The sequence below is a fragment of the Lampetra fluviatilis genome, chromosome 46 (assembly GCF_964198595.1).
Source record: "Lampetra fluviatilis chromosome 46, kcLamFluv1.1, whole genome shotgun sequence".
In the NCBI taxonomy this organism is placed as follows: Eukaryota; Metazoa; Chordata; class Hyperoartia; order Petromyzontiformes; family Petromyzontidae; genus Lampetra; species Lampetra fluviatilis.
Genome location: NC_136320.1, coordinates 4,310,878 through 4,338,617, shown reverse-complemented (window position 1 = coordinate 4,338,617; position 27,740 = coordinate 4,310,878). Strand labels below are relative to the sequence as shown.

The window sequence follows — 27,740 nt, the reverse complement described above, 5'->3', positions numbered from 1 at the left end:
GCATAGAGGGAAGGGCCCCGTGGCCAGGACCGTCGGAAAATAACCGTGAAAAGTGATAAGGTGCGATTTTATTCCAATTTTGCGTGCGTGTGGGCGATTGGCCCTTGCGGGGAGCAGTGGGCGCACTGGTTCAAGCACTAGGTACGATGCCATGCCACGTTTGAACCCCAGTCATGGCAGGTGCCATCTCAACGCAGTCTGGGTCTCACCTCTGTAGGTGTCATCATCGTCGTCAGCCACGGTCACATTACGAGCTAGATGAAGGCCTCTCCCAATCCACCAAAATCTTTCACGATCCTGGGATTTGACAATTCAATTAAACGCAAAGCTGTCAACCCCTTATCAGTGCCCTACGTTATTACAGACCAATTCAGACCTTATCGGTCACCCCGTGGCCCTTATAAATCTCAACGTTCATCCTACAAAGCCCCATCACAAGGGAGAAACACAAACAAATAGACAAACATGTTTTGTGTGTGCCCGTATGGAAACGCTGCACGCCGTATGGACCTGACAACTCAAATTTCCCTGTACAAGAATACGGGGTAAACCGTATGGGTTGACACGGTATGTGAACGTCATCACAGAGGGAAACGCAACCCTGAGACACCCGACATTGTAAAATCCCACGACTTTCAGGGATGGCAATCCGCGAGACCTGACATGCATGGCCGCAGGGCCGTCCATATAGGTGTGTGTGTGGGGGGGGGGGGTTCGCGGGGCCCGGGGCGGTCGCCTCGCTTCGCCGTACGCCGAGGGACGGCTCTGCGTGTGGGGGTAGTGGTAGGGGCTGTGGAAGGGGTCGTAGTGCGCGCGCAGCAGGAGGAGGCAAAGGCGGCCGGGCGTGGTACTGGCCACCCACCCCCTCGCGTGCCACTGTGCAGGCCTTCATTTGGTGCTATACTCAGTGCCGGATTAAGCTCGTGCCGGCCTGTAGCATTTTTATTGTTTTTATATATTTTTTTAATTATTTCTCTTCTACGTGACTTTACCGAAAGAACCAAGAATATAAAAGTGGCTCATTTTAACACGTAGGCTTTCGCGACCAATATCATCCATAATAGATGTTTTTTGGGCTAGATCGCGTGTTTACGCGTATTTAAGCGATCTAACCCAGAAAATCCCTCTATTATAAACTGTCTTATCTCCACACACCAGCAACCCGGCACTGTGAAGGCAGCGGCGAGGGTTGGCGGGTCACACACAGCAGATGCTGTGCAGACACACTCCCTTCCCGTGGACGTCGAAGAGGACCCGTGCCCTGGCTACGCTAAGTGAAGGCGGCGCAGCATGACTATTGACACCGTCCGTTTCATGTGCACGGGATCGAGTGCTGTCCTCTTAACTCGTGCGTTTTTTCCCCTTCCGCGCGCAAACGCATTCCTGGTCTCGCGACGCATCAATTGAGCGACTACGCCTTTGTAGACGGAAGATCACAGAGATTGGGCGGCACGTGGGGGCAGAAATTGGTGACGACTCAACGCTTGGCGGCTGCTGCTGCTGCCTTCCCGCTCGTCTGTGACATCGTACGTACGTTGAACTTCTTTCGCACCGTACGTAGCCAACCGCGCTGATCGGATGTGCAGTCATAAAGAAATTAGTTTGTCAATCTAGGTGATGATTTAAAAGTGCGTAGCTCCAGTGGCTTTCTAATATCGGACGGAAGAGCATTCCAGACGGCCGCAGAAAGCGCGATGCGTTGATCGTCTTTGTTCGATGGCCAGCCAAACGCCGATTTCGCGTGATGATGGTTTATGCTCCTTGACGAGACCAGCAAGGTTACTGCGGTGCATTCGTGGCAAGCACTTTGTGCGCGTGACGAGTGCGACCCGATAATTAATTCGTTCGTTAACCGCAAGCCAACACAGACTTCGTTTAGTTTGAGTAACTTCGAGCGTGCATCTCTTTCGCCCGCCGGCAAACGCCGCGCACGCGTTCAGCAACGATCACGTCACCTCCTTGTCTGGGCTCCAACTCACGTGTACTCGGCGGCAGAGGCTCGTGAATCACAACACCGAGCCGCACTGCATTGTTATTCAAATTGTCTGGTAACGCTGCTGCTGCGTTGGCAGCGGTGCACAAAGCACAATTAAATACAAGGGAAAACAACCCCAACGCATTTGCCAATTAACACTGCGGTCTTACAAGTAAACGTATAAGGCGACGTTTCGGGCAATGACCCTTTATTACGCACAATTAATGTCATACGAAGGACCATTGTTGTTACTGGAAGTTGTAATGTTACAGTTAAGTTTTAATGTTAGGAACACTTTGGCCTATTGCTCACTAGTTGCCCGGGTGAAAAGTGGGATTGGTTTTTGGCCAAGCCTGGCCAGCTGGCTCAAACACTTAATGAACATTTCTCGAAACGTCGCCTCTCATACTCTTTTGCCTTCAAGGCCACGGTGCTCTTGATGCATTGTGTTTGCGCTTGACGAAGTGGGCGCGCCACGGTGGCGTGATGTTATCTTCCTTGCCATGTTTACAGGAGGTCATGGGTTCGACCCCGACCTCTCTCTCCCCGTGTTCGCGTGGATTTCTCTCCGGGTCCTTCGGTGTTTCCCCTCCATATTTAGAATCAACATCGCGCGTTTAAGAGTAATAATTAATTGGCTGAGACAAATGTCTACTCGATAAGCCACGAGGATGAGCCATCATTCGTAATAGCCAAGTCGCTTCTGAAAAATAGCTATATATAGCTCAGTGGGCCTAACCTGGTAAAATAAAAAAATAGTTTTATTTTGAATGAAAGCTTTCGTGACTGGGGGAATTAATATTCTTTGGTTCTTTCGGTAAAGTCACGTAGATATTAAAAAAAAATCTCTGATGTGTTGCGATCGAAACGTCGTGGTTTTTTGCCTTTTCTTTTTATATTTTAAAATATTTTTTCCTATCTACGTGACTTTACCGAAAGAACCAAAGAATATTAATAGTTTTAGTTGTGTTGAGGTTTGTTATTATTATGAACGACGGCAACAACAATTAAATCCTTATTCTTTGGTTCTTTCGGTAAAGTCACGTAGAAGGAAAATAATAAAAATAAAACATAATAAAATTATTCTCACGACGTTTCGACAGACCTGTTCTCCACCTGAAGACGGCTGCTTGCGTTGTGGCCGAAACGTCGTGAGAATTATTTTATCATGTTTTATTTTCATTATTTTATTATTTTCCTTCTACGTGACTTTACCGAAAGAACCAAGAAGATGAATCCCTGCAGTCACGAAAGCTTTAAATCGAAATAATTAAATCCCACGCGCGCACGTGGACACCCACATGGGTAACCACGCCCCCGTTCACCTCGTGGCCCCGCCCCTTAACCTCGTAGCCCCGCCCACAAATCGGCACCGCCCACTTCCACCCCCCTGACCCCGCCCCTCGCCCTCCCCCCACCCCACTTTATTTATGCGCGTGACGCGGTCCCCCATGAAAGTCGTAGCGTGCGGACCCCGCTCGCAGCGGAAGGAGGAGGAGACCGAGCGAGAAAGTCGGGTGGGCTGAGGCGGCGGGGAGGGAGCGAGCCGACGAGAGGATTGGGGCGGGCGGGGGCTCGTGGTTGTACGGGAGGGAGGAACCCGAGACCCGAAGCTCTGGGAGGCGGTGGCGACAACAACGACATTGTCGTCGGCTAGGGGAAGCCAATCTCCCATCGCTTCGACCACCATCATCATCACCACCATCATCATCGTCATCATCGCCGTCGTCTTCGTTGGCGACAGCAGCGGTGAGTGAACGCTGCGAGGGGAGAGAAGGGAGGGGGAGACTCCCACGACTCGGCGTCGTGCGTTTGAGGCTGTCCGCCTCGGCTGTTGTTTCCTTCCCGGGCCCCATGGCACTCGCAAGGGGCTCCCTATGCGCTCTGGCCCCTGCGGATTATGTATGCGGCGTGCGTTTGTGCTCCGCTGGGCTGTGTGTACTCGAGTGTACGCCTATGCACGTGTGTGTACTGCAGGTGTGCGGCGACTCTGTTGGGGTCGTACTCGAGTTTACACTTCACGTGTGGTGTAGACGGTACCGGCCTGTGTACTCTAGTACGGGTGCATGGACTTGGTGTGCGGTGCTCGCAGTTATCTCCTGGGCTGTGTGGTACACAGTTTATATTAATCTTCTCGGCTGTGTACTCTACTACTGTAAGCATGTGTGGTATATTCAATACGACTGTGTACTCTATTACTGTAAGCATGTGTGGTATATTCAATACGGCTGTGTACTCTACTACTGTAAGCATGTGTGGTATATTGAATACGGTTGTGTACTCCAGTACTGTAAGCATGTGTGGTATATTCAATACGGCTGTGTACTCTACTACTGTAAGCATGTGTGGTATATTTAATACGGCTGTGTACTCTATTACTGTAAGCATGTGTGGTATATTCAATACGGCTGTGTACTCTATTACTTTAAGCATGTGTGGTACATGTATATTCAATACGGTTGTGTACTCCAGTACTGTAAGCATGTGTGGTATATTCCTTACGGAGCTGTGTATTATATATGATACTCCACTCAGCTGTGTATTGCACGTGGTACACGGTACTCTACTAATTCGTCGACTCGAGTACGCGTGTGTGCACTGCATGTTGTGATGTATCCCGTATTCTACTCGCTGTATAATACTCCGTGTGTGATATCAGTAATCTTAGGCTGTGCACTACAGTGCACATGTTTACTTTGTGTGTGCTATATCGTGCATTCTGCTGTGTTGTGTGTCGCATGTGTGATGTATAAACGTACTTTGTTGCCTGAACACACGTGTACACCGAGAAATACTTGAAACGTATCGTTTCCCTTTAAACCCTATGCGGCCTTGTGAGCCACCCAGGGAGGGTGCACCTTCTTTGGGCAGGAATCTAGGCGAGGTTGGGTGAGTGGCGCGAGCAGGAGGCATTTAAAGGGAACTTTGTAATTTTAATATTGTATTATTTTCACGTTGACGCTGTTTAATTAGTAAAAACAAAAATGAATGAGCGTGTTATGTCAATTTAACTGTGTGAAATAATTACAATTCGACCCTGTGAGTTTATACCTTAACACGATCTAGATTTGAAGTTAACACGATTTAGTGATTGTGTGGACATGATTATTGGTACAGTATTTCGAATAAGTATTTGCCCTATTAATTTTAACACGAAATACAACACAGTGAATTATGCATTTAATGATACTACAATTGATGAAATCGCTGATAATTTCTGTAATCATAAACTCAATTGCTTTGCCCTCAAATCGTTGTTGTGGCCCATGTGATAGAGTAATGAAGTATAATTATGGTACAATACTCAGATTCCTTTCCCCAACACCCTGTTTATGACTTAAGTCTCCAGACCTACAATGAGTTAGAACGTTCGATCTCCGGGCACGGCACTTAAAACAACATTACACCTGTCCACCGGCAGTCTTAACACGGGTACAGCCGCAGTCGATGGGCCATGTCGCATGTGGAGAGGTAAAGTGTGGATTACTCCCACCCTCTGCCTCTCGATACATTTGGTGAGAGTGGAAGAGTAGGCCAAAACACCCTTTGAGAGGGGCCTCGTGGGTGCCCTTCTGCCGCGCGAGCAAGGCATGGAAGGGCGCTAAAGCTTTGCCGAACATTTGTTTTTTATACTTTTAGGTTTTTTCGGTAAAGTCGCGTAGGTAATAAAAAATAATAACTTGTATTTAACTTGTATTTAAGAGCTTGTCTCTTGGATTTCTCCTCACTTGATACAGTAAATTTAGCTGTGACGGTCCCACCTGAAGACGGAGACTTGTGTTGCCTCCGAAACGTCGTGATTTAATTGATTTATTGTCATTTATTATTATTATTTTATTATTTTTTACCTACGTGACTTTGCCGAAAAAACCTAAGAGTATGAATCCTTGCAGTCAAGAAAACTTCAAATCTAGAATTCGTTTTTTACCTCAACGATAAGTCAGGAAGGACGGCTCGTATGTATTGTACTGTTAATAGATTATATATATATTTTAATAATCGTTCTTTAATTGGTGAACTGATTTTACGACGTGAGCATTCTCCTCAGTGCGCTGTAACATCGGAAGATTTAGACATTGTAGTGGGTGAATGAGGCATCTATTACGACGCATCGCTTCTAAGACAACGAGCACATACTCGCTCGCACAATAAGATACGCGTTCCTTAATACAAATATCGCTGTGTAGTTTCACGAAGCTGCTTCTAGAGAGAGTAGTGATGTCGCGCAAATAAACTGTGACCTTAAACTACAATCTGTGCTTTGGTCCCTTACGAACACTGCTTAGTTTATTATCCTCTGCGCTGCAATGTCGCCCGTCCCACACCCACCCGCTGCGGCCTACTAACCGACCCGGGGTTGGGTGCACCCTCGCTGGGCAGAAATCTAGGCAAGGTCGGGGTTTGGGCGGGGGTGGTTCGTCAGGAAGTGACTGAGAAGAGAAAAAAATGGTCTTCTGTCTTTTTAAACGATGCGTAAATAATCGCAGTATTTATTCTCTCGCTCTCATTAGGCGTTGTCGTTTGAACGCCTACGCGGCGTGTGTGTGATTCACAATAGAGGTTTTCTTTTTGGTTAGATCAAGTAAATGTGTGTCGTTAAACACGCCGCCATACGACACAGCCAAAGCAGTAAGGGCTTAGTCACATTAACACAACATGCCAATTCGTTACTAGTGCAGCACCCCGGTTGTGTGTTGGAGAGCAAATCCACACAACATTTACAATCTGAGTACACTCGGATAAACGTTACATCATTTACATAATCTAATACTGAACAAAGACTGACTTCCACCATAAGAAAGTGGAATTTGCACCACAGGCTGGTGGCTGCCAATGTAGATGAGTTACCTACCCCATTGTTTTTTTGCGATTAGGGAGGCAACTTTGCGTAGACAAGTTTGTAAACGAACAACAATGTTTGTTCGTTAATTAGTGTGGTGGAGTGACTCGGCCCCACGCGATTCGTGTTGCAGAGAGAGAAGACGAAACATGGGAACAGTTTGGCTGACGACCTGCTTTCCGTACCACCTTATTTCGATCACCTTATTTCGATCACCTTACTTAGCCGTACAATTTGGGCAGCTCACACACCACATTAGTGGATTTGTGATGCACCAACACGACCCGCGATGCTTTGGACATGCAGGAAGTGCGTCTTCGATTAGCAACGGGTTTGCTCCGTACGGTGCGAAAGAAGTTCAACATACACACATAGGAATGTGTTAACACCATGCACAGGCAAAGTCTATCGGGAGAAGAGGAGGTCGAGATGTTGACAGACAGGAGTGCGATGTCACTCAGGAGTGTGACGGTCACCTCATCGCGCGGCGCTTTTGGATGCGTTTCTGCGGCCGTCTGGAACGCTCTTCCTTCCGATATTCGAAAACCGCTGGAGCCGAGGCACTTTTACATTATCTCGATTGAAAACTCATTTCTTTAGAATATATTATTTGTGTTTTAGTTTTGTTGTCCTTCTCCCGTACCTCCGATTAGCACGCTTGGCTACGTACGGTGCGAAAGAAGTTCAACATAAACCAAACACATACAAGGAGGTAGGTGGTTGTTTGATGACTACTTGCCTTAGCTAAAGGCGCGCTTGCGGTTTGACTGCTTCCTCTCTCCGTTTGACAGTGTTTTTTGTGTGGGTCACGTGATGATTTGTGTATTGGATCTGCATGGGGGCAAAGTGGACTCCATTGGGGGTCCAGAACAGGTGGTGCATATTCCACATTCCCATGAGCCCAGCCATTCTCTATTCTAGTCAACCACTGTCGAGTTTCCATAAATTGCTCCTAATCTTTTTTGGTATCGATCTTGGATAGGAATGATGGGTTTGTGGTGATGACCGAACCAGCCATTGGAACTTTATAATTGAGTTGGGTGCGCTAACTATTGTCACCCAGCCAATTCAACAGCTGTTTCATTTGGTACAGTACTAAGCACGTTTAGTTTATACACGGGAGAGCATTTGTAGGTTCTCAAGGTTACTTTTCAGAAGGGGCTGTGCTGGCCAGTTCCTTTCTTTACATTATTAGTTCAATGATGAAACTTGGTTTCTGTATACTACCTTTTGATACTGGCAAAAGGTCCCATAGATATTATTATTTGAATTTTTTTCTCAAATCAGCTGGTTAATCAGGTAAACCGATTACTTAATATGTGAGAATGTTGCCAATTTAAAATATCAAGAGATATGTGAACATTTATAGTTGCGTACAGGTCTGGAAAAAAGTAAGGAGTGAAAACCTTTTAGCTTAAATGATGATGTTCCGCAAAGCGATTTCAATGCACCACAGTTTAAAATGTATCGCGTAAACTGATTAATAGAATGTGTGCATGTATTTCATAACTCGCTGTACGTAAAATGCAATGTGGATTTTAATATTAGTGCAATGAAATATAAATACGCTAGTGCAGATAATTAGAATACATTTGGCAATAATAATTACTACAGTGCTGTACGGTTTTGATTTTAAAAGATTGATTGTTAATTTGCCCATTACATACTATTGCAGTGGCTGCCTTTCGGATAGATTGTCGCCTGTCACAGGAATGTGGAATTTACTCTACTGGCTGGGGTCGTCAACAGAGATGAACACTCTCTCAGTGAGCAGGGAAACACTTTGTCTTGTCTTTTGGTCAAAGTGTCCTGAAGTCAGTATTGCCACTTTGACTTCGTGAAAGGTCGCTTCCTTTCGTGTGTGTCCATCTATCTGGTGGGAAAATTTACAGAGGCTGCTCTTTGGTGTCTTTTTTTAGTTTGAGTAGCAAAAGCATAAAAAAACTATGAAATAAACGTTATTTTACCAGGTAAGGCTCACTGAGCGATATAGCTCTTTTTCAGAAGTCATAAATGATAGCTGAAAGGAGTGGCTTATCACGTGGAAATGTATAGCAGCAGCCAAATGCTCTAAACACACGTTTCTAAATGTGGAGGGAAAAACCACATGACCATGGGTAGAACGTGCAAACTCCAAATATCCAAGCGTTGGGGTTTGGATCGAACCCACGACCACCTGTATACCAGGCGAGGTCGTTAACATCTCTCCACCATGGCGCATTACCATCCCCAAGCAGATGATTCAGCCGAATTAACAACTATCGCCAAAAGGCGATGCACACAGTAGCAACCAGCCTCTTGCATGTCTCGTATACGGTGAGAGGAAAACAAAAAAACTTTGGTGCTGGTTATTTTTTTTGTCGTAAAGACCGAGCGAGGGCTTTTATGAATGTTTTACAGGTACAAGCTTCTTAAGAAATATCCTCGGTTGTGGGAGCTATAAATAACAGGGGACACAATGTGCTGTGTTGATGGAGGGATTGTGCTCCATGGCATGCTGTCTTTTCCTTTCTCATCGCTGACTTGAGCATTTTAAAGTTTACAGACAGTTCAGTCTTTTGGGAGACACTAATCCTAATTATTACCGCAAACACGTGCATGAGTTTTGATGTTGCAAGTATCAATTTGTAATACATTCCTCTGAGATAGATTTGGGAAATGCCGCAAAAGAAAATACAGCTGGAACAGCAAATACATTTTTTTCAATAAAATCGTAAGCATAATAAAAGGAAACGTAGAACTACAAACACAGTGGTTTACTCTACTTTCAAAGAGTCAAAGTGCCTCCTTGGTCAAACAAGCAATGTGGCGATGTTCATCTCCATTCCTGGCCCTGAGTTGGTGGCATGAATTCCACATTCTCATGGTGGAGACCAGTCTCTCCATAGGGGACACCCACTGTTGATGTTTCCGTCAATTGGTACCCATTTTTTTTATCAACTCTGATGCTGCTATGGTGTAATGGATGGTGAAGTCGCTTGATTGCAACCCACTGGACTGCTACATTAACCAATTTGATTCCAGCTGTACAAATGAGTACACCGCAGTCGATCGACAGGTCATGTGTGGTTCCGTGAAGTATGGGTAATCCCACCTCTTCCAAGATAAAATAATAATGATATTTTATAATGCGCCAGAGTTTTCAGACAAGTCGACAACTCGGAGGTGTAGAGCCAAGTTCTCAGGGCTGCTCGAAAGCCGTTGCCCAGACAGACAGAGGAGGCCTTGAAATGTTTCTTTAAAGTCAGATCACTTGATTTTGTGGATATGCAAAGGGATGTTGGGCCATTGTGGCAGAGCTGCCAAAATACCCTCTAGAGGGGCTCTCTAGAGCTCCCTCGAGTGGAGGATCATTCTGCCAGTGAGTGAACTTTTTCAGGGCTTCAACCTACACCTTCACTTGCACCTTCACCGTTTGGCAATGTCAGATGGATGATGGGCTGAGTCAACCCCCAACTGGGATTTGAACTTGGAACCAAATCGTAGAACAACCGATGAACGGATCTAGAACTGGTTGTCAGCATTCTTTCACATTCACGTGAAAATTGAGGTTCACGTTTTAAGTTAAAGATTTTCCGTTTGAGATTTTCCTTTTTTGATGTGCCTTACATATAATATCTGTCATGGAATGTGACAATTATGACAACACAAGGCCTTGCAATAAACAAGGCCTGAAGTACTCCCGTACATCCTGACTTGAAAAGTTAAATAAACGTGATGCCACAGCTGGGATAATGGTCAAAGCTTGTTGTCGAGTGCTGCATTGACCTGAGAATCGTATTCACGTTATTTTATTTTCCCCGCACCAATGCGCATTGTCGGTTTGTGTGTGTGTGTTTTTTCACGTTCAGCACGGGACATTCAAACTCTGCGCGTTCTGAGCTGGGATTATTATATCGGCGTCATGACATTGTAGCTTGCGATTGGGGTGGTGCCCGAGAGCTCAGCTTGCAATCAGAAGGTCGTGATCGCATATTCCATTTCGGGGGTGTTCGCTCTTCTTCGTCATCATCATCGTCGTCCCTCTTGGGTTGATATCTCAAGTTGATACGGTTGTTTCTATTCTGATTTCTATTTGCTTTCAAACGACCCGAGCTACGAGTGTTCTGAAATTTTGATTGTCTTAGTTTCTGTTCGTCTTTGGGCGTTGTTTTCTGGTCTAACACAAGTGACACGAGGCCAATAAATAAGGCTGTCTCTGTTGTAGGCCAATTCGTTTCAAAGAGAATGCATTTATTATCAGAGCATGTATGTTTGCATGCTTTGCTACAAATATGTGTGGTTAATGCAGACTTTATGCCTTGTAAAAGGTATTTATTTGGTGTTTGAACATCTGAACACCTGTTTTTTTTGGCCAGAAAGGGTAAAACCTATTCTTATTTTTCATCATTTTGGATACTCGCAAAAAAGGTCCCTCCTAGATATTTAGTTTACTCGTTATGATCCAGTGTCCTGTTGGTGACCCTGGTCACGCTTGCGAAATGAGACTCATCCTGGTCTCTTTGTTTCTTGGTCTCATCCTGGTCTCTTGAGTTCTTAGCTGGTTACGCAGAATCAACTTGAACACTTGATATGATGTGGTGTTACCGTATTGTAGGGAGTCTCAACAATCTTTCACAGCTTTTTAGAGTAAAAAAAACTGAGTGCGGTCGGATTGCTGATTTGAGCACAGACTAACTCTAACTTTTGACTCGACATGCTTTTTCGAAGCTAATAAAAAAAATCAGAGATGCTGTGTTGGTGCTGATGATCAAAGGTCAGAAGGATTTCCAACTTTATTGGGGCTCGGCAGGTGTTGTATTAATACCTAATCATGGTCGCCTTTATTGAGCCAGGAAAGCCTCGTAGGGGTGTTCTGTCTACATGGAAGTAAACGACTGAACTGGTTTGAATCAAAATGTTATGCAACATTGTTTTCCAAAGCGAAATCATTTCTCGTAAACAACTTGCTATCACTGACAAGTCGGTTATGGTGGTTTGTGTTTTGAGTTTTACAGTTCCTGATTATAAACTGTAATTTGATCAATGATTTCGTGAAGCTGTTTTGATAGTGGTGCACAAGCACAATGAACAAACACGCAACACGGTTGTCAATAACACTGCTCTTAAAATGTATTTTATTTTGAAACATTTCCAGCAGTGGCCCTTACTCATAGCACACAAGTGAATTATATCTGTCGTGCTCTGTAGAAGGGCTTCTGCCCCAAACGTCACCGATTCTACATATTTTATTTTACTATTACTATTGACGAATGTGAGTTGTTATTGTAATTGGATAGACTCAATCACGTGCAGCTTACACGGCAAGTCCTCCCTTAACGCGTCGTGTGAACACCGCATTTGTCGCTGCGACGCCGTTCTTCTATCGGGGAACACTTTTCACACAACGTGGAAGGCGCAGCGTTATACTGTGGCACGATCCGTTATAGCACGGCGTGGTCCAGTTTTTACGCGACACGATCCCGTTATAACGGAGTGAACCCGATATAACATGGCACCTTCCCATTATAACGTGGCACTATCCAGTTATAATGCGGCGCGATCCTGTTATAACGTGGTACGATCCTGTTATAACGCAGTTTCTGAGCAGTCGACGATGAACTACTTTCTTGAGCTGTGGGGCTGAGCAGTATGGTATACGGGCAGAATGATACAATAAGTGGCGGCCTACTTTAAATCTCAGTTCTTTGTCCTGCCATTGGACTAGATTTATTTTATAGAGCAAACAAGATTTTAATTAGCATTTGTTCAATTTGTTTATGCCTGCTAATGCACAGGGAGCAATTCCTCGCTGAATGTGTCACTTTTCAGGAACACATTTCCCTGTCAAATGAGGAATTGCTACCATATTAATTACATTTGTATTCTGTGAATCCTAAATGCTAGCATTTGACAAAAAAGGGAAGTGAAAATTATTCATCTCGTTCCTGACTACGATTCGTTTCATGTCCTATCCGTTTTAGGAATAATATTTTAAGGAATACACTAAACTTTAGCTTTACAAAAAAGTGAAATGGAATTTAACTTGGTCTCGTAAGTCTATTTAAAACTCTTGCACTTTACATTTGCTCTTTCTATGAGTTTTTTTTTTATCCCTGTGAACACCAGGGTCAGAATCTGGGTACCTGAAGAACATCTCTCTGTGCGAGGAAACACCACTCAGAACAAACTAAGCGACCGCATTGTCCGCAGTGCAATGAGCACAAACAAAAGTAATTCGCCACCTTCGCCATTAACACCACCAAAACGTGTTTGGTGGTGGCGGCCCCACCGACAGAGAAGAGCACTTTGCGTGGTGCAGTTGGGTTCTGAACATTGTTGGCTGTGCGCTGCCACTGACTGGCCCCACCGGGCAGCCCAAGCGGGCTGGCAGTCTCGCAGCTCACTGATCTCTGCGTGGTCCACCGACCCTGCCTCAATAGCGCTGGAGTGCATGCAGCTGGGCCAGTGGAATAGAACCAGTAGCGAGATGTTTACTGCCTCGCCTGGTGTACAGGAGTGCGTGGGTTCGATCCCAACCCTGATGCCTGTATATTTGGAGTTTGCATGTTCTCCACGTGGTCGTGTGGATCTTTCCCTCTGCGTTTAGAAACATGCGTTTGGACTATGTGACTGCAATAAATGTCCACATGACGAGCCACTTTAGTGTGCTTTCATTTGGACCCTACCAGGTGAAATAAAAAAAATAGTTTAGTCTAGAACCGGTTAGGGCTTGGAAGCTTGTCGAGGGAATGCGCCCAAGGTGGTGGTCGAGAGACGCGAGAGGCAGTGGGCTGTGTGGGAGTCGCACGACGTGAGAGCACCCGGGAGGAGCGAGACGCATCGCAGCTGTTGGCACCGGGCTCTGCGAGAGGTAGTGGTTGCAGCTCCTGGAGGCTTTCATCCAGCAGCGGATAGAGACCGGCTTGCGTTGGCACCGTTGGGGGCGTGTTTTGTTTGGCGCTGAATGTGTTTGCGGGTCCCGTGTGGTAGAGGGACGTCTTGATCGTTGTCTTTTTTCGGTAAGTCACGTAGGTAAAAAAAAATAATGATAAAATAATAATGAATGAAAATAACTCAATTAAATCAGGACGTTTCGGAGGCAACACAAGCTTCCTTCATCAGGTGTAAAAAAGGCACCGCAAAATAACTGTAGCGGACGCTACAGTTATTTGTGTGTTGCCTCCGAAACGTCGTGATTTAATTTAGTTATTTTCATTCATTATTTTATCATAATATTTTTTTACCTACGTGACTTTACCGAAAAAACCTAAGAGTATGAATCCTTGCAGTCACAAAAGCTTCAAATCTAGAATTGATCGTTGTCGTTTATTGATCTATGTACAGTATATAGTGGTTGACCTGCAGCAATGTTCACATTCGGCATGGGTACGTGAGACATTGCCTTCGTTGGAATGATGTCGTAGGAATCTTTAAGATCTTGCTAATGTGGGAGATGGCATGCACTGGTGAATCCCTGTAGAAATTATCAAGTGGCTTTGCCGGACTCAAACCGTTTCCCCCGTGAAAACTGGTTCAGAGGCGAGTTTGCAGACCACTCGACTGGTATCGCAGCCCCCAAACATGTCATGTGTACTGTGTGTGCTGAATATAATCTATAATATGCTGTGATCAGAGCAAATACTTTGCATTCTTATCCCAGTTAGAGATCAACTTAAGTCATCATCGTTCCTCCTGATGCAAATCGGCACTGATTTGTGAAAAGCTAACACACAGTGGTTGTTGCAGCGAGACCAGCCCTGGCAGAGGAATGTGGAATTTCCGTTGCTGGCTCAAGAGGCTACTATTGCTGGTGGTGATGGTGAGCACCATCACACGTGCTCGGCTGAGTTTGTTGACACACTTTGACCTTTGACGCTTGTGACATAAATCCGGCCGGCTCGGTGGCTCGGTGTTCTCGCAGGAGAAATTCTTTGGAAGTGATGTATGGTGAAACCGTGGGACTTAAATCAAGAGTGTTAAAGACCCTGCGAGAAGGCGCTACGTGAGCACGCCCGTTAGAGCACACGTGTGGATACGCGGCGTCCCTATCTCGTGTGGTATTGCGCCACAAAAAAAAACCACCGCCACAAACATATACAGACTCGTCATCCACTTTTTCAGACATCCTTGGCAAAAAAAAAATGCAGAGCGCCGAAATAATTCCCTTTTCGTTGTTGTATTCGATCTGTTTGATAAATGACTACCCAAATAGTTATCAAAGCACGATTTGTCGATGAGCGTACGCTTATTTCAGTACAGCGTCTGCATATCCGACCATCGCATATCCGCCCTGATCAATCGACCTCCCACACCCAGTGCAGTATTTGCGCGTACACACACGGTGTAACCGTCATTCTCTCTATTAGACGTTCACAAATCCGACCTTTTTCGCACGTGGTGATGCTTTCTAAATCGTGCGTACATTCACCAGCTTATAAACCTCGTGAAGCGTTTTCCCATGTTCAAAGCAGTTTGTTGATTCCCTATTTGTGCATAGCCTGTAATGATCTTTTTATTATAGATGTCCACGTATCCCACCGACCTCTTCACGTGTCCGCATATTGGACGTAATTCTACAACGTAATATTTGAATACAAATGCTCATGTGGCTTCGTGACTCTGTAAGGCTCACGATTCCCAATTACAGGCTTGCCGGTCATTTTTGCAGGGAATTGCCTAAGCTCATATTTTGCTGTGATGGATATCAAAGACATTTTAATGTCATTCTTTGGTACAACACTGCTTGTGTCTTAACTCTCTCCCCTTGTCCCTAAATACCATCATTGTAGTAGAGATAAGACAATAATGGGCTTTCATTTGGTTAAATTGGATAAATGAATCAATATTACATTTAACTTGGAGCAAATTGTCTTATGATTAGACTGGCCCCTGCCATCAGAATGGCTCAAGGTTCTTGTTGTTGAGGGATGATCACCGCCCAGCATTCGTTTGAGCACAAGATACACTTGCATTTGCGTGATAGGTTTTATTCCAATCCGAAAATGTGAAAGGACCTTAAATCCGCAAGGGGCCGAAGCATTTCCGAGTTTGTTTTGCGTTTAATCGAAGAACGCTCGAAGCCACATTTCGGTACGAGGGTGCTCGTCCTCAATTGTGATTAAAACTCACCGGTGCACACATTGCACTCCCTCGCGTGCCCTTGCTCACACGCTGTTACAAATGAACGTGAACGGAAACCCAATTATGGACGAGAAGACGGGGGTGGGGGGGGGGTGCAGTTGCTCGCCTGAAATCTTTTGCGATTGGTCGCGCGCGCTCCGAACCAACGCAAGGGCGGCTGTGTTTGTTTCAACATAACGTTTCACGTATTTGCACAAAACGAAACGCAGACCCACCTCAATCGTCATTAGTGCCCGCCGCATCGCAAGGGAGAGGCGTCTTATTTTAATCGTCAAAATGAAATAACGTTCGAGCCAAGCGACAAACGGACCTTCGGGATGCAATTGTGTTGTGGTCGTTATTCAATATAATGAGGCCCTTTTTTTTTTTGAGCCCCATCAGCGGGGGTTGCAGCCCGTCCAACCGACGATGCCGGCTTGGCTCTGTGCTCTCGGCTCGTTTGCCCGAAGCCGTTTTTCAGTTCGCCTTCGGCGGCGCTAAAAATGAACGCGAGCGAGAGAGCCGGCGTCAGGGCGGGCGGCGGAAAACGTGAACGGAATGTTAAAGCAGCGCACGGGAGCACCGCCTGCAGGGAGGAGGAGTAGGCGGCGGCGTTAATCCGCAAGCGCAAATCCCAGCTAGGCGAGCGTTGGAGGCCGGGAAGCCGCTTGCGTGCGCTGGTCTTTCCGAGCGCTGCTGGCGCGTCACATGAAGGCCGACACCCGCTGAGCGCATGCGCCCCGGCGGCAGAGGTTTTCTGAATAATAATGAAATAAGCCCCTCGTGAGAGCGCTAGTAAATTAAATGCCCCCCCCCCCCACAGTGGTCACAAATACCGTATTCTCCGGATTACGGGAGCTGGGTTGGTGGTGGCCACGCAGGCGTGTAGTCCAGTAACTGGAGGCAGCGAGGGTTGGTAGATCGCGTGTTTGTGTGCGTGTACGTTGAAAGTCTTTAGCACCGTACGTAGCCAACCGCGTTAATCGGAGGTGTGGGGGAAGGACAACAAACGAAACGCAAAGCAGTTCTAGAGAAATGGGTTTTCAATGTAGTTATGTTACGAAACTAACTTCCCATCGACGTCCAGAAGCCATACCCTGGCATGTCAGGAGAAGGTACTACAGCTAAGTGCGGACGGACTAATATCATCTGTGCCTTCTACACGGGATATAGTTTTATCCTCTGGTGCGCAGCGTAGGGTTTCTCTGGGTGCTCCGGTTTCCTTCCACGTATAAGCGCTCACAGGTTGACTGAAGACATGTTAACTTAAAACCAACTGCAGCACCCTCCTGAAATGGGAGTCCTTGAACTCTGTGTGGCTTTTATGGATAAATAAATAAGTCGATGAGACCCATCCGAGAGGAAAGACTCTTCTCAAAAATTGTGCCTGTTCCATCAACCCTCTCCTGTACTGAGACGTCTGCACGTTGCAGGGTGGGTGCCCCGCTGACCGCTGAATCTCGGAACGCGCAAGCGGTTCGGCTTTAATTTTATTTAGAGAGGCATAGCGGCCGTTGTTTTTAAAGACGTTGTTACTCACCGCAGAGAACCACAGCGACACGACCGCGCTCTACGATAGCTGGCTCCAAACTGCCACACGCCCTCCCGCATGGCCTTGTTGGAGCCTCGGTACGTCTTCTGACCTGAAGACGTACCGATGACGTACACGCACGTTGTCGGAATGGAATCGGAAGAAAAAACAAAAGACGTACGTGTAATGGAAAGGGTTAAGTTACACGAATACGGTTGCACACACGTACACATCCCTACCGCATTATAAGAAGCAGCCCCCCAACATTTTCTTTTATATGCAGGGGCAAAAAAGCATCTTATCTCTGGAGAATCCGCATTTGTGTAGTATACACAGCTCGGCTCGCTACAGTAACCACGAGTGAGCACTCGTAGGTCATGTGACGCGCGTGTGTGTGTGCGTTTATTAGGCATGTGGGAGCAGTAGTATAGCGGTTAGCGCGCTGCGCTACGAACCTAGCGACTCGGGTTCGATTCCTGCTCATGGCTAACACCAGTGACGATTATTTGAACAGGTCCTGGGCCTACCCTAGGTCGACTCTGCCTTAAATGAGTACCTGGTGCCATGTGTAAACATCGCCAATAGGGAGACAAAGGCGGCCGGGCGTGGTGTTGGCCACCAACCGCCTCATGTGTGGTGCCGGCCTTCATAGGTGCTCGCTAACAGCACTTCCCCAACAGTATGTTAAGGCTTTATGGGGGATTTTTTTATTTTTTATTCGGCATGTAATAAACACCATGATCCGATAACGGTTTCCTGATTCGGGGTCACGATTTGATTTAAAAATCGGTTCTCTTTCGTATCATGATCTAACAATGTAATTTGTATTTGCCATTTTTTGTTTTCTCACTGTCTGTTCTGTTATCTCCAAAGCCCAAATGTAATGCTCGTTATTTTTACTTTTCCGCAGCGAAGGTCGTGCTTAATTTGAGTTGTGTATCACCGTTTGAATGTTCCGTTGAACTGGGGACTCTGTATCGTAAGGGGGGGAGGAAGGGCCCCCTTGCCTGTAAGATGGGCAGTTCTCCGATGCTGGTGAATTGATTAAAGCCGATGAGACGCCGTGTGTCAAAACCAGTTCATAGTTTGTGCGTGTTGAATCAATGCTTCTTCTGAAATTATGCACTCCCAGAAGGCTGCGTGCTTGATGGGTTTTGTTATGAGATTTAATTTACATTGCTTTAAGTGGAGAGCCTGATGTATGGAGACATTGTTCGCTTATTTAGTTTGTAAAATTAGGGTGACTTTCATGCACTTTGCATACATTGTTGCCAGTCGATTCTCATACGCATCATTCGGTGCCTCTCATGAGCATGATTAAATATGTGACGCTGCATGACCGGTTTTTGTGAATATATGTAGCGTATCAAAATATGGATTTGCAAAAAGGTAACCATGACAACTAATCAATCGGGCTCGGAACTCAAATTATCCCCTTATCTTAGGAGCATTTCCCGAACCATGAAACTGTTGACCGGTTTAGACTTCACTCACTCTCATCAGCAGCCTCTCCTTACCCTGGTTTTCCCAGGAGATCCTTTCGTTTGGAGCAGCTGCTGCCCTGAGAAATCCTAAAGTCTTCCCTGGGACCTTAAAAACGTCCTGGCCTTTTTGAGTTGCACAACAGTGATAATCATAACAACACACAGCTGAAGACGATGCAATTACATTTTCGATATTGTGAGATATTCTTCTTCCCGAGGTAGGTCCCAGTTACTTTGTACCCCGCGACGTGGAAATCCCATCAGAAGACGGTGACCTTTTTCAGTCGCTGCCACGATTAACCGAATGTCCTATCACCGGTTGCGTCATCGCACGGCAAATGTCACATTTGTTCCCTCCCTGGCTTCTTGCCGTTAAATTCTATTGTCGTCCTGTCAGTTTCTGTTCGTACGATGGCGTGTGCAGTTTTTTTTCATCTCGATGCGGGCACTTTCCGGAGGCAATTGCAGCTCTTAAAAGGCAAAGCGCGGTCGGCGGGTTAAGTGTACAGCGATCCATTTTGATCGTTTAAAAATAGGAATGCTGTGCTGGTAAATAAATTACTGTCCTGCATCACGGCGAAGTTGCGAGAAAGAACAACGTGACGTACACTTCCTGTAGCCAAGAGCGATACCCGAGCAGCAGCCGTGGGATGCACGTTAAGTCTAATTGATTTGCTCGGTAGTGTGAGCTATGGCTTCTGCAATATAATTTGATACGTATACCGTACACTCTCACGTTTCACAGTATGACGGTCGTCGCCATATGTTTGTAATTGCATTTTAAACATTTTTATTGCCTTGCGTCTATGTTCCCGGTACACATACACTGATTGAACAGCTGTTTGACGAGCAAAGCCAGCCTTGCCACTCTTAGGATTGTTGGGAAGGTCGCCTTCGTTTTGTTTTCCCGAGTCTTGCAAATTTATTCGGAATCCTAAGAATCCCAAGCCTGTCCTCGCAGGAGAACTCCTATTATCAGCGGCCCTATCACCGACGACTCCCATTGTCTGTGGCGGCTGTAGGGTCTGTGAAAACTCCTATTACTATCCACGGTCTTGTTTGTTTCGATTATCCGCAGTTATTAATGATTTTTACCCACAATGCATAGCCAAAGCGACTTCATAATCCATCGACCGCGTGTAGGAGGGGTCGTGCAGCAAAGTATTCCTAATACCCCGTTTTTTAAAAATAAAATACGTGATCCAAGCAAGTGCACGGATGGCGCAGACACACGCGGAGAGGCAGACACACGCGGAGACGCAGTGAGAGATGGATACACATTCACAAACATGGAGACACTCACAGGGACATGGCGACACTCGCAGAGACGCGGAGACACAAAGACACGTAGAAAAACGATTCGATAGGGAAACGCACTGTAAGTGGGCAAGTGAGGACACCGCTAGCCACTAACGCTACGTACAGTACACAAATTGAGAGCCCAGTGTGCTGTAACGCCACACACCTTTGGGTGCCCCTCGGTGTGTATTTGCTTTGTGTGTCTCCATCTCAATCTCTGTTGCTCACACGGAGAGAGGCAGCCGCGTGTCTTTGAAGCACCGCGCGTTCGCACTCGCGTGGTTCGGCGACCCCTGGTGCGCGATAAAAAAAACAATCCGATTGTTCCGAAATGTCTTCACAGATCATACGAGTCACTCCGGCAATTCATCCTTTTATGCGTGAGGTTATGTGCGGGTAATGGACTTGTATAATCACTCCTGTTATCCGCACTTATTTTGCTCGTAAGAGGAGTTGTTGCGCGTCAAATTCATCCCATTTACCTTATGGAGTTATCTGCACATTCTTATGCCGGCAGATGAGAGTAACATCGTGGTCAGCCCCGCGGATAATCATAGGGTGCGCAAAATCAGGCCCCCATATCAAGAGGAATCTTGAATGTGGCTCGGAATTGAATGCCCCCAAATGCGTGCGGCTCCGACGCTTCACGTGCGCCCCTCTCCCCCACCCCCCTTGGGTTCTTCTCGACGTTCGCATCACAAAGTTTATGCCAATCTCTCGATCCTCTGTGATCATAACTTCGCTGGCAATTGCATTTGACGTCGTACATTCCTTTTCTGTGTGTGTTTCGGTGCAATCGTCACCTCCCACCTCCGTTCGGGCTTTCTACTCGGTCTAAAACTCATCTACTCAGGCCAACTTGCACAACACAGGGACTTTATAATTTTAACATTATTTGATTTTACGTTTGCATGGTCATTTCCGTTTCTCACGTGACGGAGGGTTGTGATTTCAATTTGCTTCGTCGCCCTGCTTTGTTTTATTTATTTATTTTGTGGATCATGTCACTCTTGCAAACACGACTCAAACCTGTCCCCTGAGTTCTCGCCTGGGAGAACAAAATTAACTCAACTTCAACAGTGCGCTCCATTTAAACAATGGGAGGTCGGGTCAACGCAAAATCCAATGTTCACAAACTAATGATGCGTTGCTGTCGAGAATCGTAGGTAAAATCGTACGCCAGTAGAACTCTGTTTTGTCTCCGTACAAACACATACAGAAGATCATCAATTATCCTGTGGCTCCGGGGGAAAGGGGGTCCCGATTTTTTTAAAACACCAGTTAATCACTACTAATCATTATTTATTCTTGCATAACATTAGGTTTTTAGGTGTTGTGTAGACGTTTTTTGGTTTTTAATTAGTTTACTTTACCAAATTTGCATAAATAACGATATAGATAGACGAAATAAATCCAAACTGTAAAAAGTTACGCGATATAACCCAAAAAAACCTGTCTTTTGGATGATATTGGACCCAAAAGCCTACGTGTTAAAAAGTGACTATTTACTGTACCGTACTTATCACTCCAATCTCGAAGACTGTATCATGGGGTGATGTACGTAGCACGACTACTACGTTCTTGTTTCAACGACAACATGATGCGTTTGACGATCGCCGGACTGATGCAGCCTTTAGACGGCGGGTGATCTTTCAAATGCCGAATTGCACAACGCAACTTTTCGCCAGATCGCACAGAATAGATTTTCTGTTTTTATTACCGTAGTTATTAGTCATTACAATTTTTTTATGCATGCGGTATTTTCATTGTTTAAGTTGTATGTAGTGTATCATTTACCGTATGTAATATTCATCACTGAAATCAAGCATAGCTACTATTCTTTTCACACATGCTGTCGATGGGCCGGACTGGTTACAGCCCTTCGAGCGGTTTTGCGGGATCGGCCTGGGACCCTGCTGGATAATGTTGGAAGCAGCCGGATAATCGCACGCAGGATAATCGATGATCAACTGTACTTTTATATTTTCGTGCCAAATAAAAAAGCGTTATGGGGACCCAGCGCCTCTGGGGCAAGATGGGACTTGGACCCTGGGACTTGGTTTGGGGTGGGAGATTGTTTTGCCTCTGCCACCACCCAGATGCTCTTTGCTCCGTGCTCAAGACAACGCTTAGGGGAATGCACAGTTGTGTAATGTTTCCACGAGGCTTAGTGTATTGACACTTCTGTGAAAGGGAGTCTTTGTATTTTCAGGGGGGGGGGGCACGCAGCTGTAATAAAATTCAACAGTCAAGTGTCTTCCTGCTCCCACGGACAGCTGGATGGTGATCATCTCCATCGATGGCCACGAATGAGCTGACAGTGGAAATTCCACATTTTTATGGCAGGGGCCTTTCTCTTAACGGGATGACTTGTTATTGATTTTCATAGGCAGCTATTGCATTGGCCTATCATCCTGACAGTTTTTAAATGGCACGACTAAACGATTTGAATATATGTAGGATGAAAAATACAAATACGAGGCATGCGAAGTTCGCGTCTTCTAGCGCCGCTGATTTTGCACAGTGGCGTGTTCCCCCTTCTCGCGTGCGTGGCTTTGACATTTTAGTTTCCTCCCGCGTGTCGGAATACTCGGTGAGGAAATGGTGAGACAAGGCAAGCCGAAAGCCAAACGGGGTCTACGCGCTTTAAGCGATTGAGCCTTTGGCAGTATTCGTCACCTTTTCGCAGGTCTTTAGCCCATAATAGAGGTTTTTGGGTTAGATTGTGTGAATATAAATGTTGTGTCGTGAAACACGCCACCACCCGACACAGCCAATTAGTAAGGTGATGTTGTGTTTACTGGCGAAACGTCGTACTTTAATCGTAAATGTTGTGGAATTACTCTCCAACACACTGGTGTGCTGAACTCGTAACGAATTGGCATGTTCTGTTTTACTTATTTGTTGCATCAGCCTCGGAGCAGTGATTTGCCGAGTTCAAGCTCAGACCGGGATTTGAACTCGCAACCTTCCGATTGCGTGCCGAGCGCTCTAAACCCCACTGACCCCCGGTCGGACGAGTCGTCGTCATGTTGTGGTGGTGTCACGGTGCTCTTGGTGGTAATTTGGGCGTAAGTGAGTCTTGGCACTTTTGACCCTGACCCTTGACCCGAGCGTTTCTTCACAGCAGCACTTTAATGAGACAATGTGAAGGTTGCGTTGTACCAAGTGTGGCTTTAACCGCAACCTATTTCACTCCTTTGTCTCATTTTCGACTGGACCCGTACCGTTGTTGCTGAAGTTGGTTTGTTTGTGAGCTTTTGGATTGTTTGCATTTGGCAATTATGTCTCCATTGTCTTAGAAGTCTGCAGTACTTTTGTGGTTTATCCTTTCAGTTTCTGTTTACCTCGTTATAGACCCCTTGAAAGTGCACGCGCTGCATCTGCTAAGAGCACAAGATCGCCCTGCGTGTCGTCGCCTGCCACTGCATGCGTTGGTACATTGTGAAGGGAACGGTTGCAAGGCACCTGTTGAATTCTTCAGCTTTTTTGTGAATCCTCGAGGATTAGAAAACCAAACTCTCTTTCGGTACGCTCGTACGAGTGTTACACGGTTCATTGTGTGCGCCTAACGGTCGAACAAAGGTACCTGAAGGATTCCTCTAGTTCACCGATAATGCCCGACTCTTCACACTGGAATTCTGCCACGTTCCCACAACCACTTGAAAGTGGGACCGGTCCAGGTTTCCCACGCCAGCCTTGTTTTGCACCAAGCCAACACCAACCATCGGCCTTGTTGCCCAATTTCATCGCGCCATCTCAGCTTTGACATTCCCTTGAAGACGCCGGTGTAACCGTCAACCGCATCGGAGCATCAACAAGGCCGATGTGCAACATCTCCTTCATGAATGGAGAATTAAAGGCACGAGTCACGGTCGTGCGAATGTGGCCATGCGACCCAAACTACGGATGATTACAGTAAAAAAAAAACACCGTGTTCTGCGACCCTTCAACATAGGAGGAGGAGGAACCACAAAACTACACTCCTGGAGCGCTCTTGTGGCGAGCAGATGTCAGCGTTGGCATTCAACTCCGAACCATATTTAGGCCGCCTGGCTTGCTTGACGAAGGGAGAGACGCATTATTTTACTTGAAAGAAGAAGTGATAGGTTGTTGCTTGGTAGAGCGGCATCTTGAATCAAGCATGGGTTAAACGTTGTGAATTTGAAAACGAAATTTGAGTGTCACCAGCCACAAGGATAGGTGAGTGGTGTAGGGGCTGGTGGAGAATGAGGGGCACCACGGTGGTCAGGAGATGTTAACTACCTCGCCTGGTATACAGGAGGTCGTGGGTTTGATCCCGACCCGGACGACGGCTGATGTATATTTGGAGTCCGCGTGGTCGTGTGGATTTGTCTCCAGGTCCTCCGTTTTTCCCTCCATATTTCGAATCAACATTCATTTAAGAGTATCTGGCTGCTATACATTTCCACGTGATAAGCCACTTCATTGAGCTATCATTTGTGGCCAGGGCTGCTTTTGAAAAAGAGCTGTATAGCTCAGTGGGCCTTACCTTTTTGGTAAAATAAAAAAATATAGTTTATAGTTCAGAGTGGAAGGGGCTAAACCCCACGGAGTTCCGGCGTGTCGCTAAAAACGTTGGCATGAGACCCGAGCGCCCCACACAGCCCCTCCTTGGGATGGCCCAGCGTGGCTCGGAGTCTGCTTCTGACGATCGTGAAAATCCAGCAATAAGATGCACCTTAAGTTAATGACGGTTTCGTTGTTCACTCAGAGCCGGTTTAAGTTGTGTGCGGGTACGTTCATGTTAAAGGAGCCGTAGTGGTGAGCGCTAAGCATCCGGCGACCCGGGTTCTATTTAGCGGCTCATGGCCAACATTAGTGACGATCATCTGAAGCGGTCCTGAGCCTCCCCTAGGTCGACTCTGCCTCAAATGAGTACCTTGTGCAGTGTGTAAACATCGGCACTCGGGAGACAAAGGTGGCCGGGCGTGGTGCTGATCCCCCCCCCCCCACCCCCTCGTGTGCCGTGCCGGCCTTCATAAGTGCTCGCTTAACAGCACGTGCCCCAACAGTTTGTTAAGGCTATACAGGGGTATCTTTGTCTTTGGTGTCAAGAATCTCAAAGCACTGTTGTCTATGTGAAGTTGAAAAGAGCGCGTGGGACAGCAACCCATCTTCTGTTAAACACCCATGAGCAAGTGGGAGAAATCCCACATTGTTCTGGCGCGGGGCGGGGGGGTATCATGCACGACTACTGGAAACTTCAAGCTTCGTACGAATGTGATGTGAACTCGCGTCATCAAGCACGGAGGGGAATTAATGATGTCCGGAGGCTTGAGCACTGGACGGGACTTGTCCCCGCAAACGCTCCCGTTTGTGTGCCACGGCCATCAACCACTGGAGCAGTCAATCGCACGAGTGCAGTCTAAATATGATCTCGATAAGTACAGCGCTTGGCGTTGTCGTCTCCGTGTTACTTTCCTCAAATGCACGAAAGAGACCGAGTAATTTAATATGCCCCGGGTAAGCTATAATTGATGGTATTGGCATGGTTTCCCTGACTTGGGGCGTGTAACCTTCTCAGGTTTGGCTCATTAACCTCTTAATATAATGATGTCGAACACGCTGCCTGATTAAAAGGCGCCATGCCCGGGCATTGCGCATCCTTCTCTCGCTTGAGCCCGCTGTACCAGAGCTCGTGTCCGCCATACAAAGAGAGACATTTGCTCAAATTCCATCCCCGACTCGTAATCTCCATCGTGCAGCTGTCGTTTGTATTGTGGGAACGTCCTTCCTTGACTCCCACAGCCAGCTTCTGTGGGGATGTGGGAGGAATCCTGGGTATCTGGAGAAAAATCCACGCGCACATTACGAGGTAGCGTTGAAAAAAATCGGTGATGCAGATACAAATAAATATTCAAGGACTGCTTTGTCTTGACAGTGAAGAAACCCACTTGCTGTACTGCCATATCTGGTCCAACTCGCAGTACAGCGCGCGTTGGGAGTCTCATGGTGTGCGCCAACCCCGACTTGATAGTGACAGGTAACAGACGTAGGATATTACACCCGGCTAAATTATATGATGCCGAGATGAAGCATCCATTTGGATCTCTTGTAGCGCAGTTACAGCATCACGTTGAGAACGGCCCACAGAAGCATTATAGCACAAAGCCATCTCTCTGAAATCTCTTCACATTGACCTCTCCAGTCCACGCGATAGGTGGGCTGCACTGTTCAGCTCGCTGCCGCTGGGAGTTGTAATGTTCCTTGCACGGGGGGGGCCCACTGAACGAGGGGTGGCGGGGTTGCTCGGAGGTCAGAGCGCTGAGCTTGGCAGCTGGCCAAAGTAAGTTCAGAACCAAATTTATCGTGACAAGTTTATTTGTGCAGTCATCGGCAGCTGACTGGGCTGATACCATCAACTCACTTCATTTGAGAACGCGGTTTATTCGCCAAGCGGTTGCCTGGGTTTGAACCCAGGATCTCAGAGGTGCGGACTCGGCTCTCTGATCCCTGAGCCGTCCGGCTGCCTCTCCACCGGTGAAGCCGTGATATCTGGAACGAAGCGAGGGGGACGATGACGACGTGGCTCTGTTTTTGCGCGCTGTGGCTGAGCACTTGGCTCACAATGAGGCCATCGGCTTCCATATCCAGGTCTGGGGCTCAACTCGGTTGACTGTATCTCCGTTTAACACGTAGGCTTTCGCGACCAATATTATTCATAATCTGGCGAATTGCCCGATGATGCTGGATGCAATTACCAGCGAAACGTCGTACTCAAATTGTAGATGTTGTGGTTTCATGTTTCAACACACCGGTGGGCTAAAGCAGTGAACTATTTGTCATTTGTCAACGTGACACTTTTTTACTGATTGGCCGTGTCGGGTGGTGGAGGGTTACGACACATTTATAAATAACGCGATCTAAACCCAAAAACGTTTATTATGTATCTCCGTTCTTCTCGGATCGATTCGCGGCTGTCTGCCGCAGGGAGGGCGACCGACCCTGTGCGATTTCCACGGCCGATTCAAGGGGGCCTCGTTGTCAGTCGTAGGGATGAGCGCGGCCCGCCCGCTCTGTGCCGCTTGTGTTTTTGAGCAGGAAGTCACTTAGACTTTAAATGAGAGACGCGGCGTTGGGGGAACTTTGTCCCCGGGCCAAACAAATAAACGTAGCTTGGAAGATGATAGCAGCAGAAGGGGGAAAGGGGGGGTCTTTACAGGAAGTGTGCGCAAGAGGTGGGCACGCAGCTAATGTAAATACGCGGCCCCGCTGGGCTTTCACCCATTTACAGTGTGTTGCCTTATCAGCTTCGCTTAGACGGTTTTTAATGTATATTCAACAAAAATATCTCTGCACATCAATCTTAGGTCTCATCTTGTGGTCGCGAGCCTGTTGAGACATCGTTTTGTTTCAGTCGTTCTCCAACGAGGTTGTTCACGTCGGTCGTCGATTCGATGCTTCAGTCGGATTGTGCGAGTTCACTTCGTGGGTTGGGCGCCGCTTGTGGCGAGATATGAATTACCTCGCCCGGTATACAGGAGG

General features: G+C 46.7%; 1 protein-coding gene across 5 annotated transcripts in view; it reads left to right on the top strand.

The window, feature by feature from the left end:
* Positions 1-3,496: 3,496 nt before the first annotated feature.
* The window catches only part of LOC144947683 (protein strawberry notch homolog 1-like), a 117,225-nt gene continuing 92,981 nt past the window's right edge, over positions 3,497-27,740 (top strand). For 3 of the 5 annotated variants that reach the window (XM_078876957.1, XM_078876960.1, XM_078876956.1), the window contains exon 1: positions 3,498-3,724. The gene's annotated coding sequence lies outside the window, so the exon portion shown is untranslated. Of the gene's footprint in view, positions 3,725-27,740 lie in introns of all 5 variants that reach the window. The other 2 variants (XM_078876959.1, XM_078876958.1) reach the window with 1 other exon arrangement.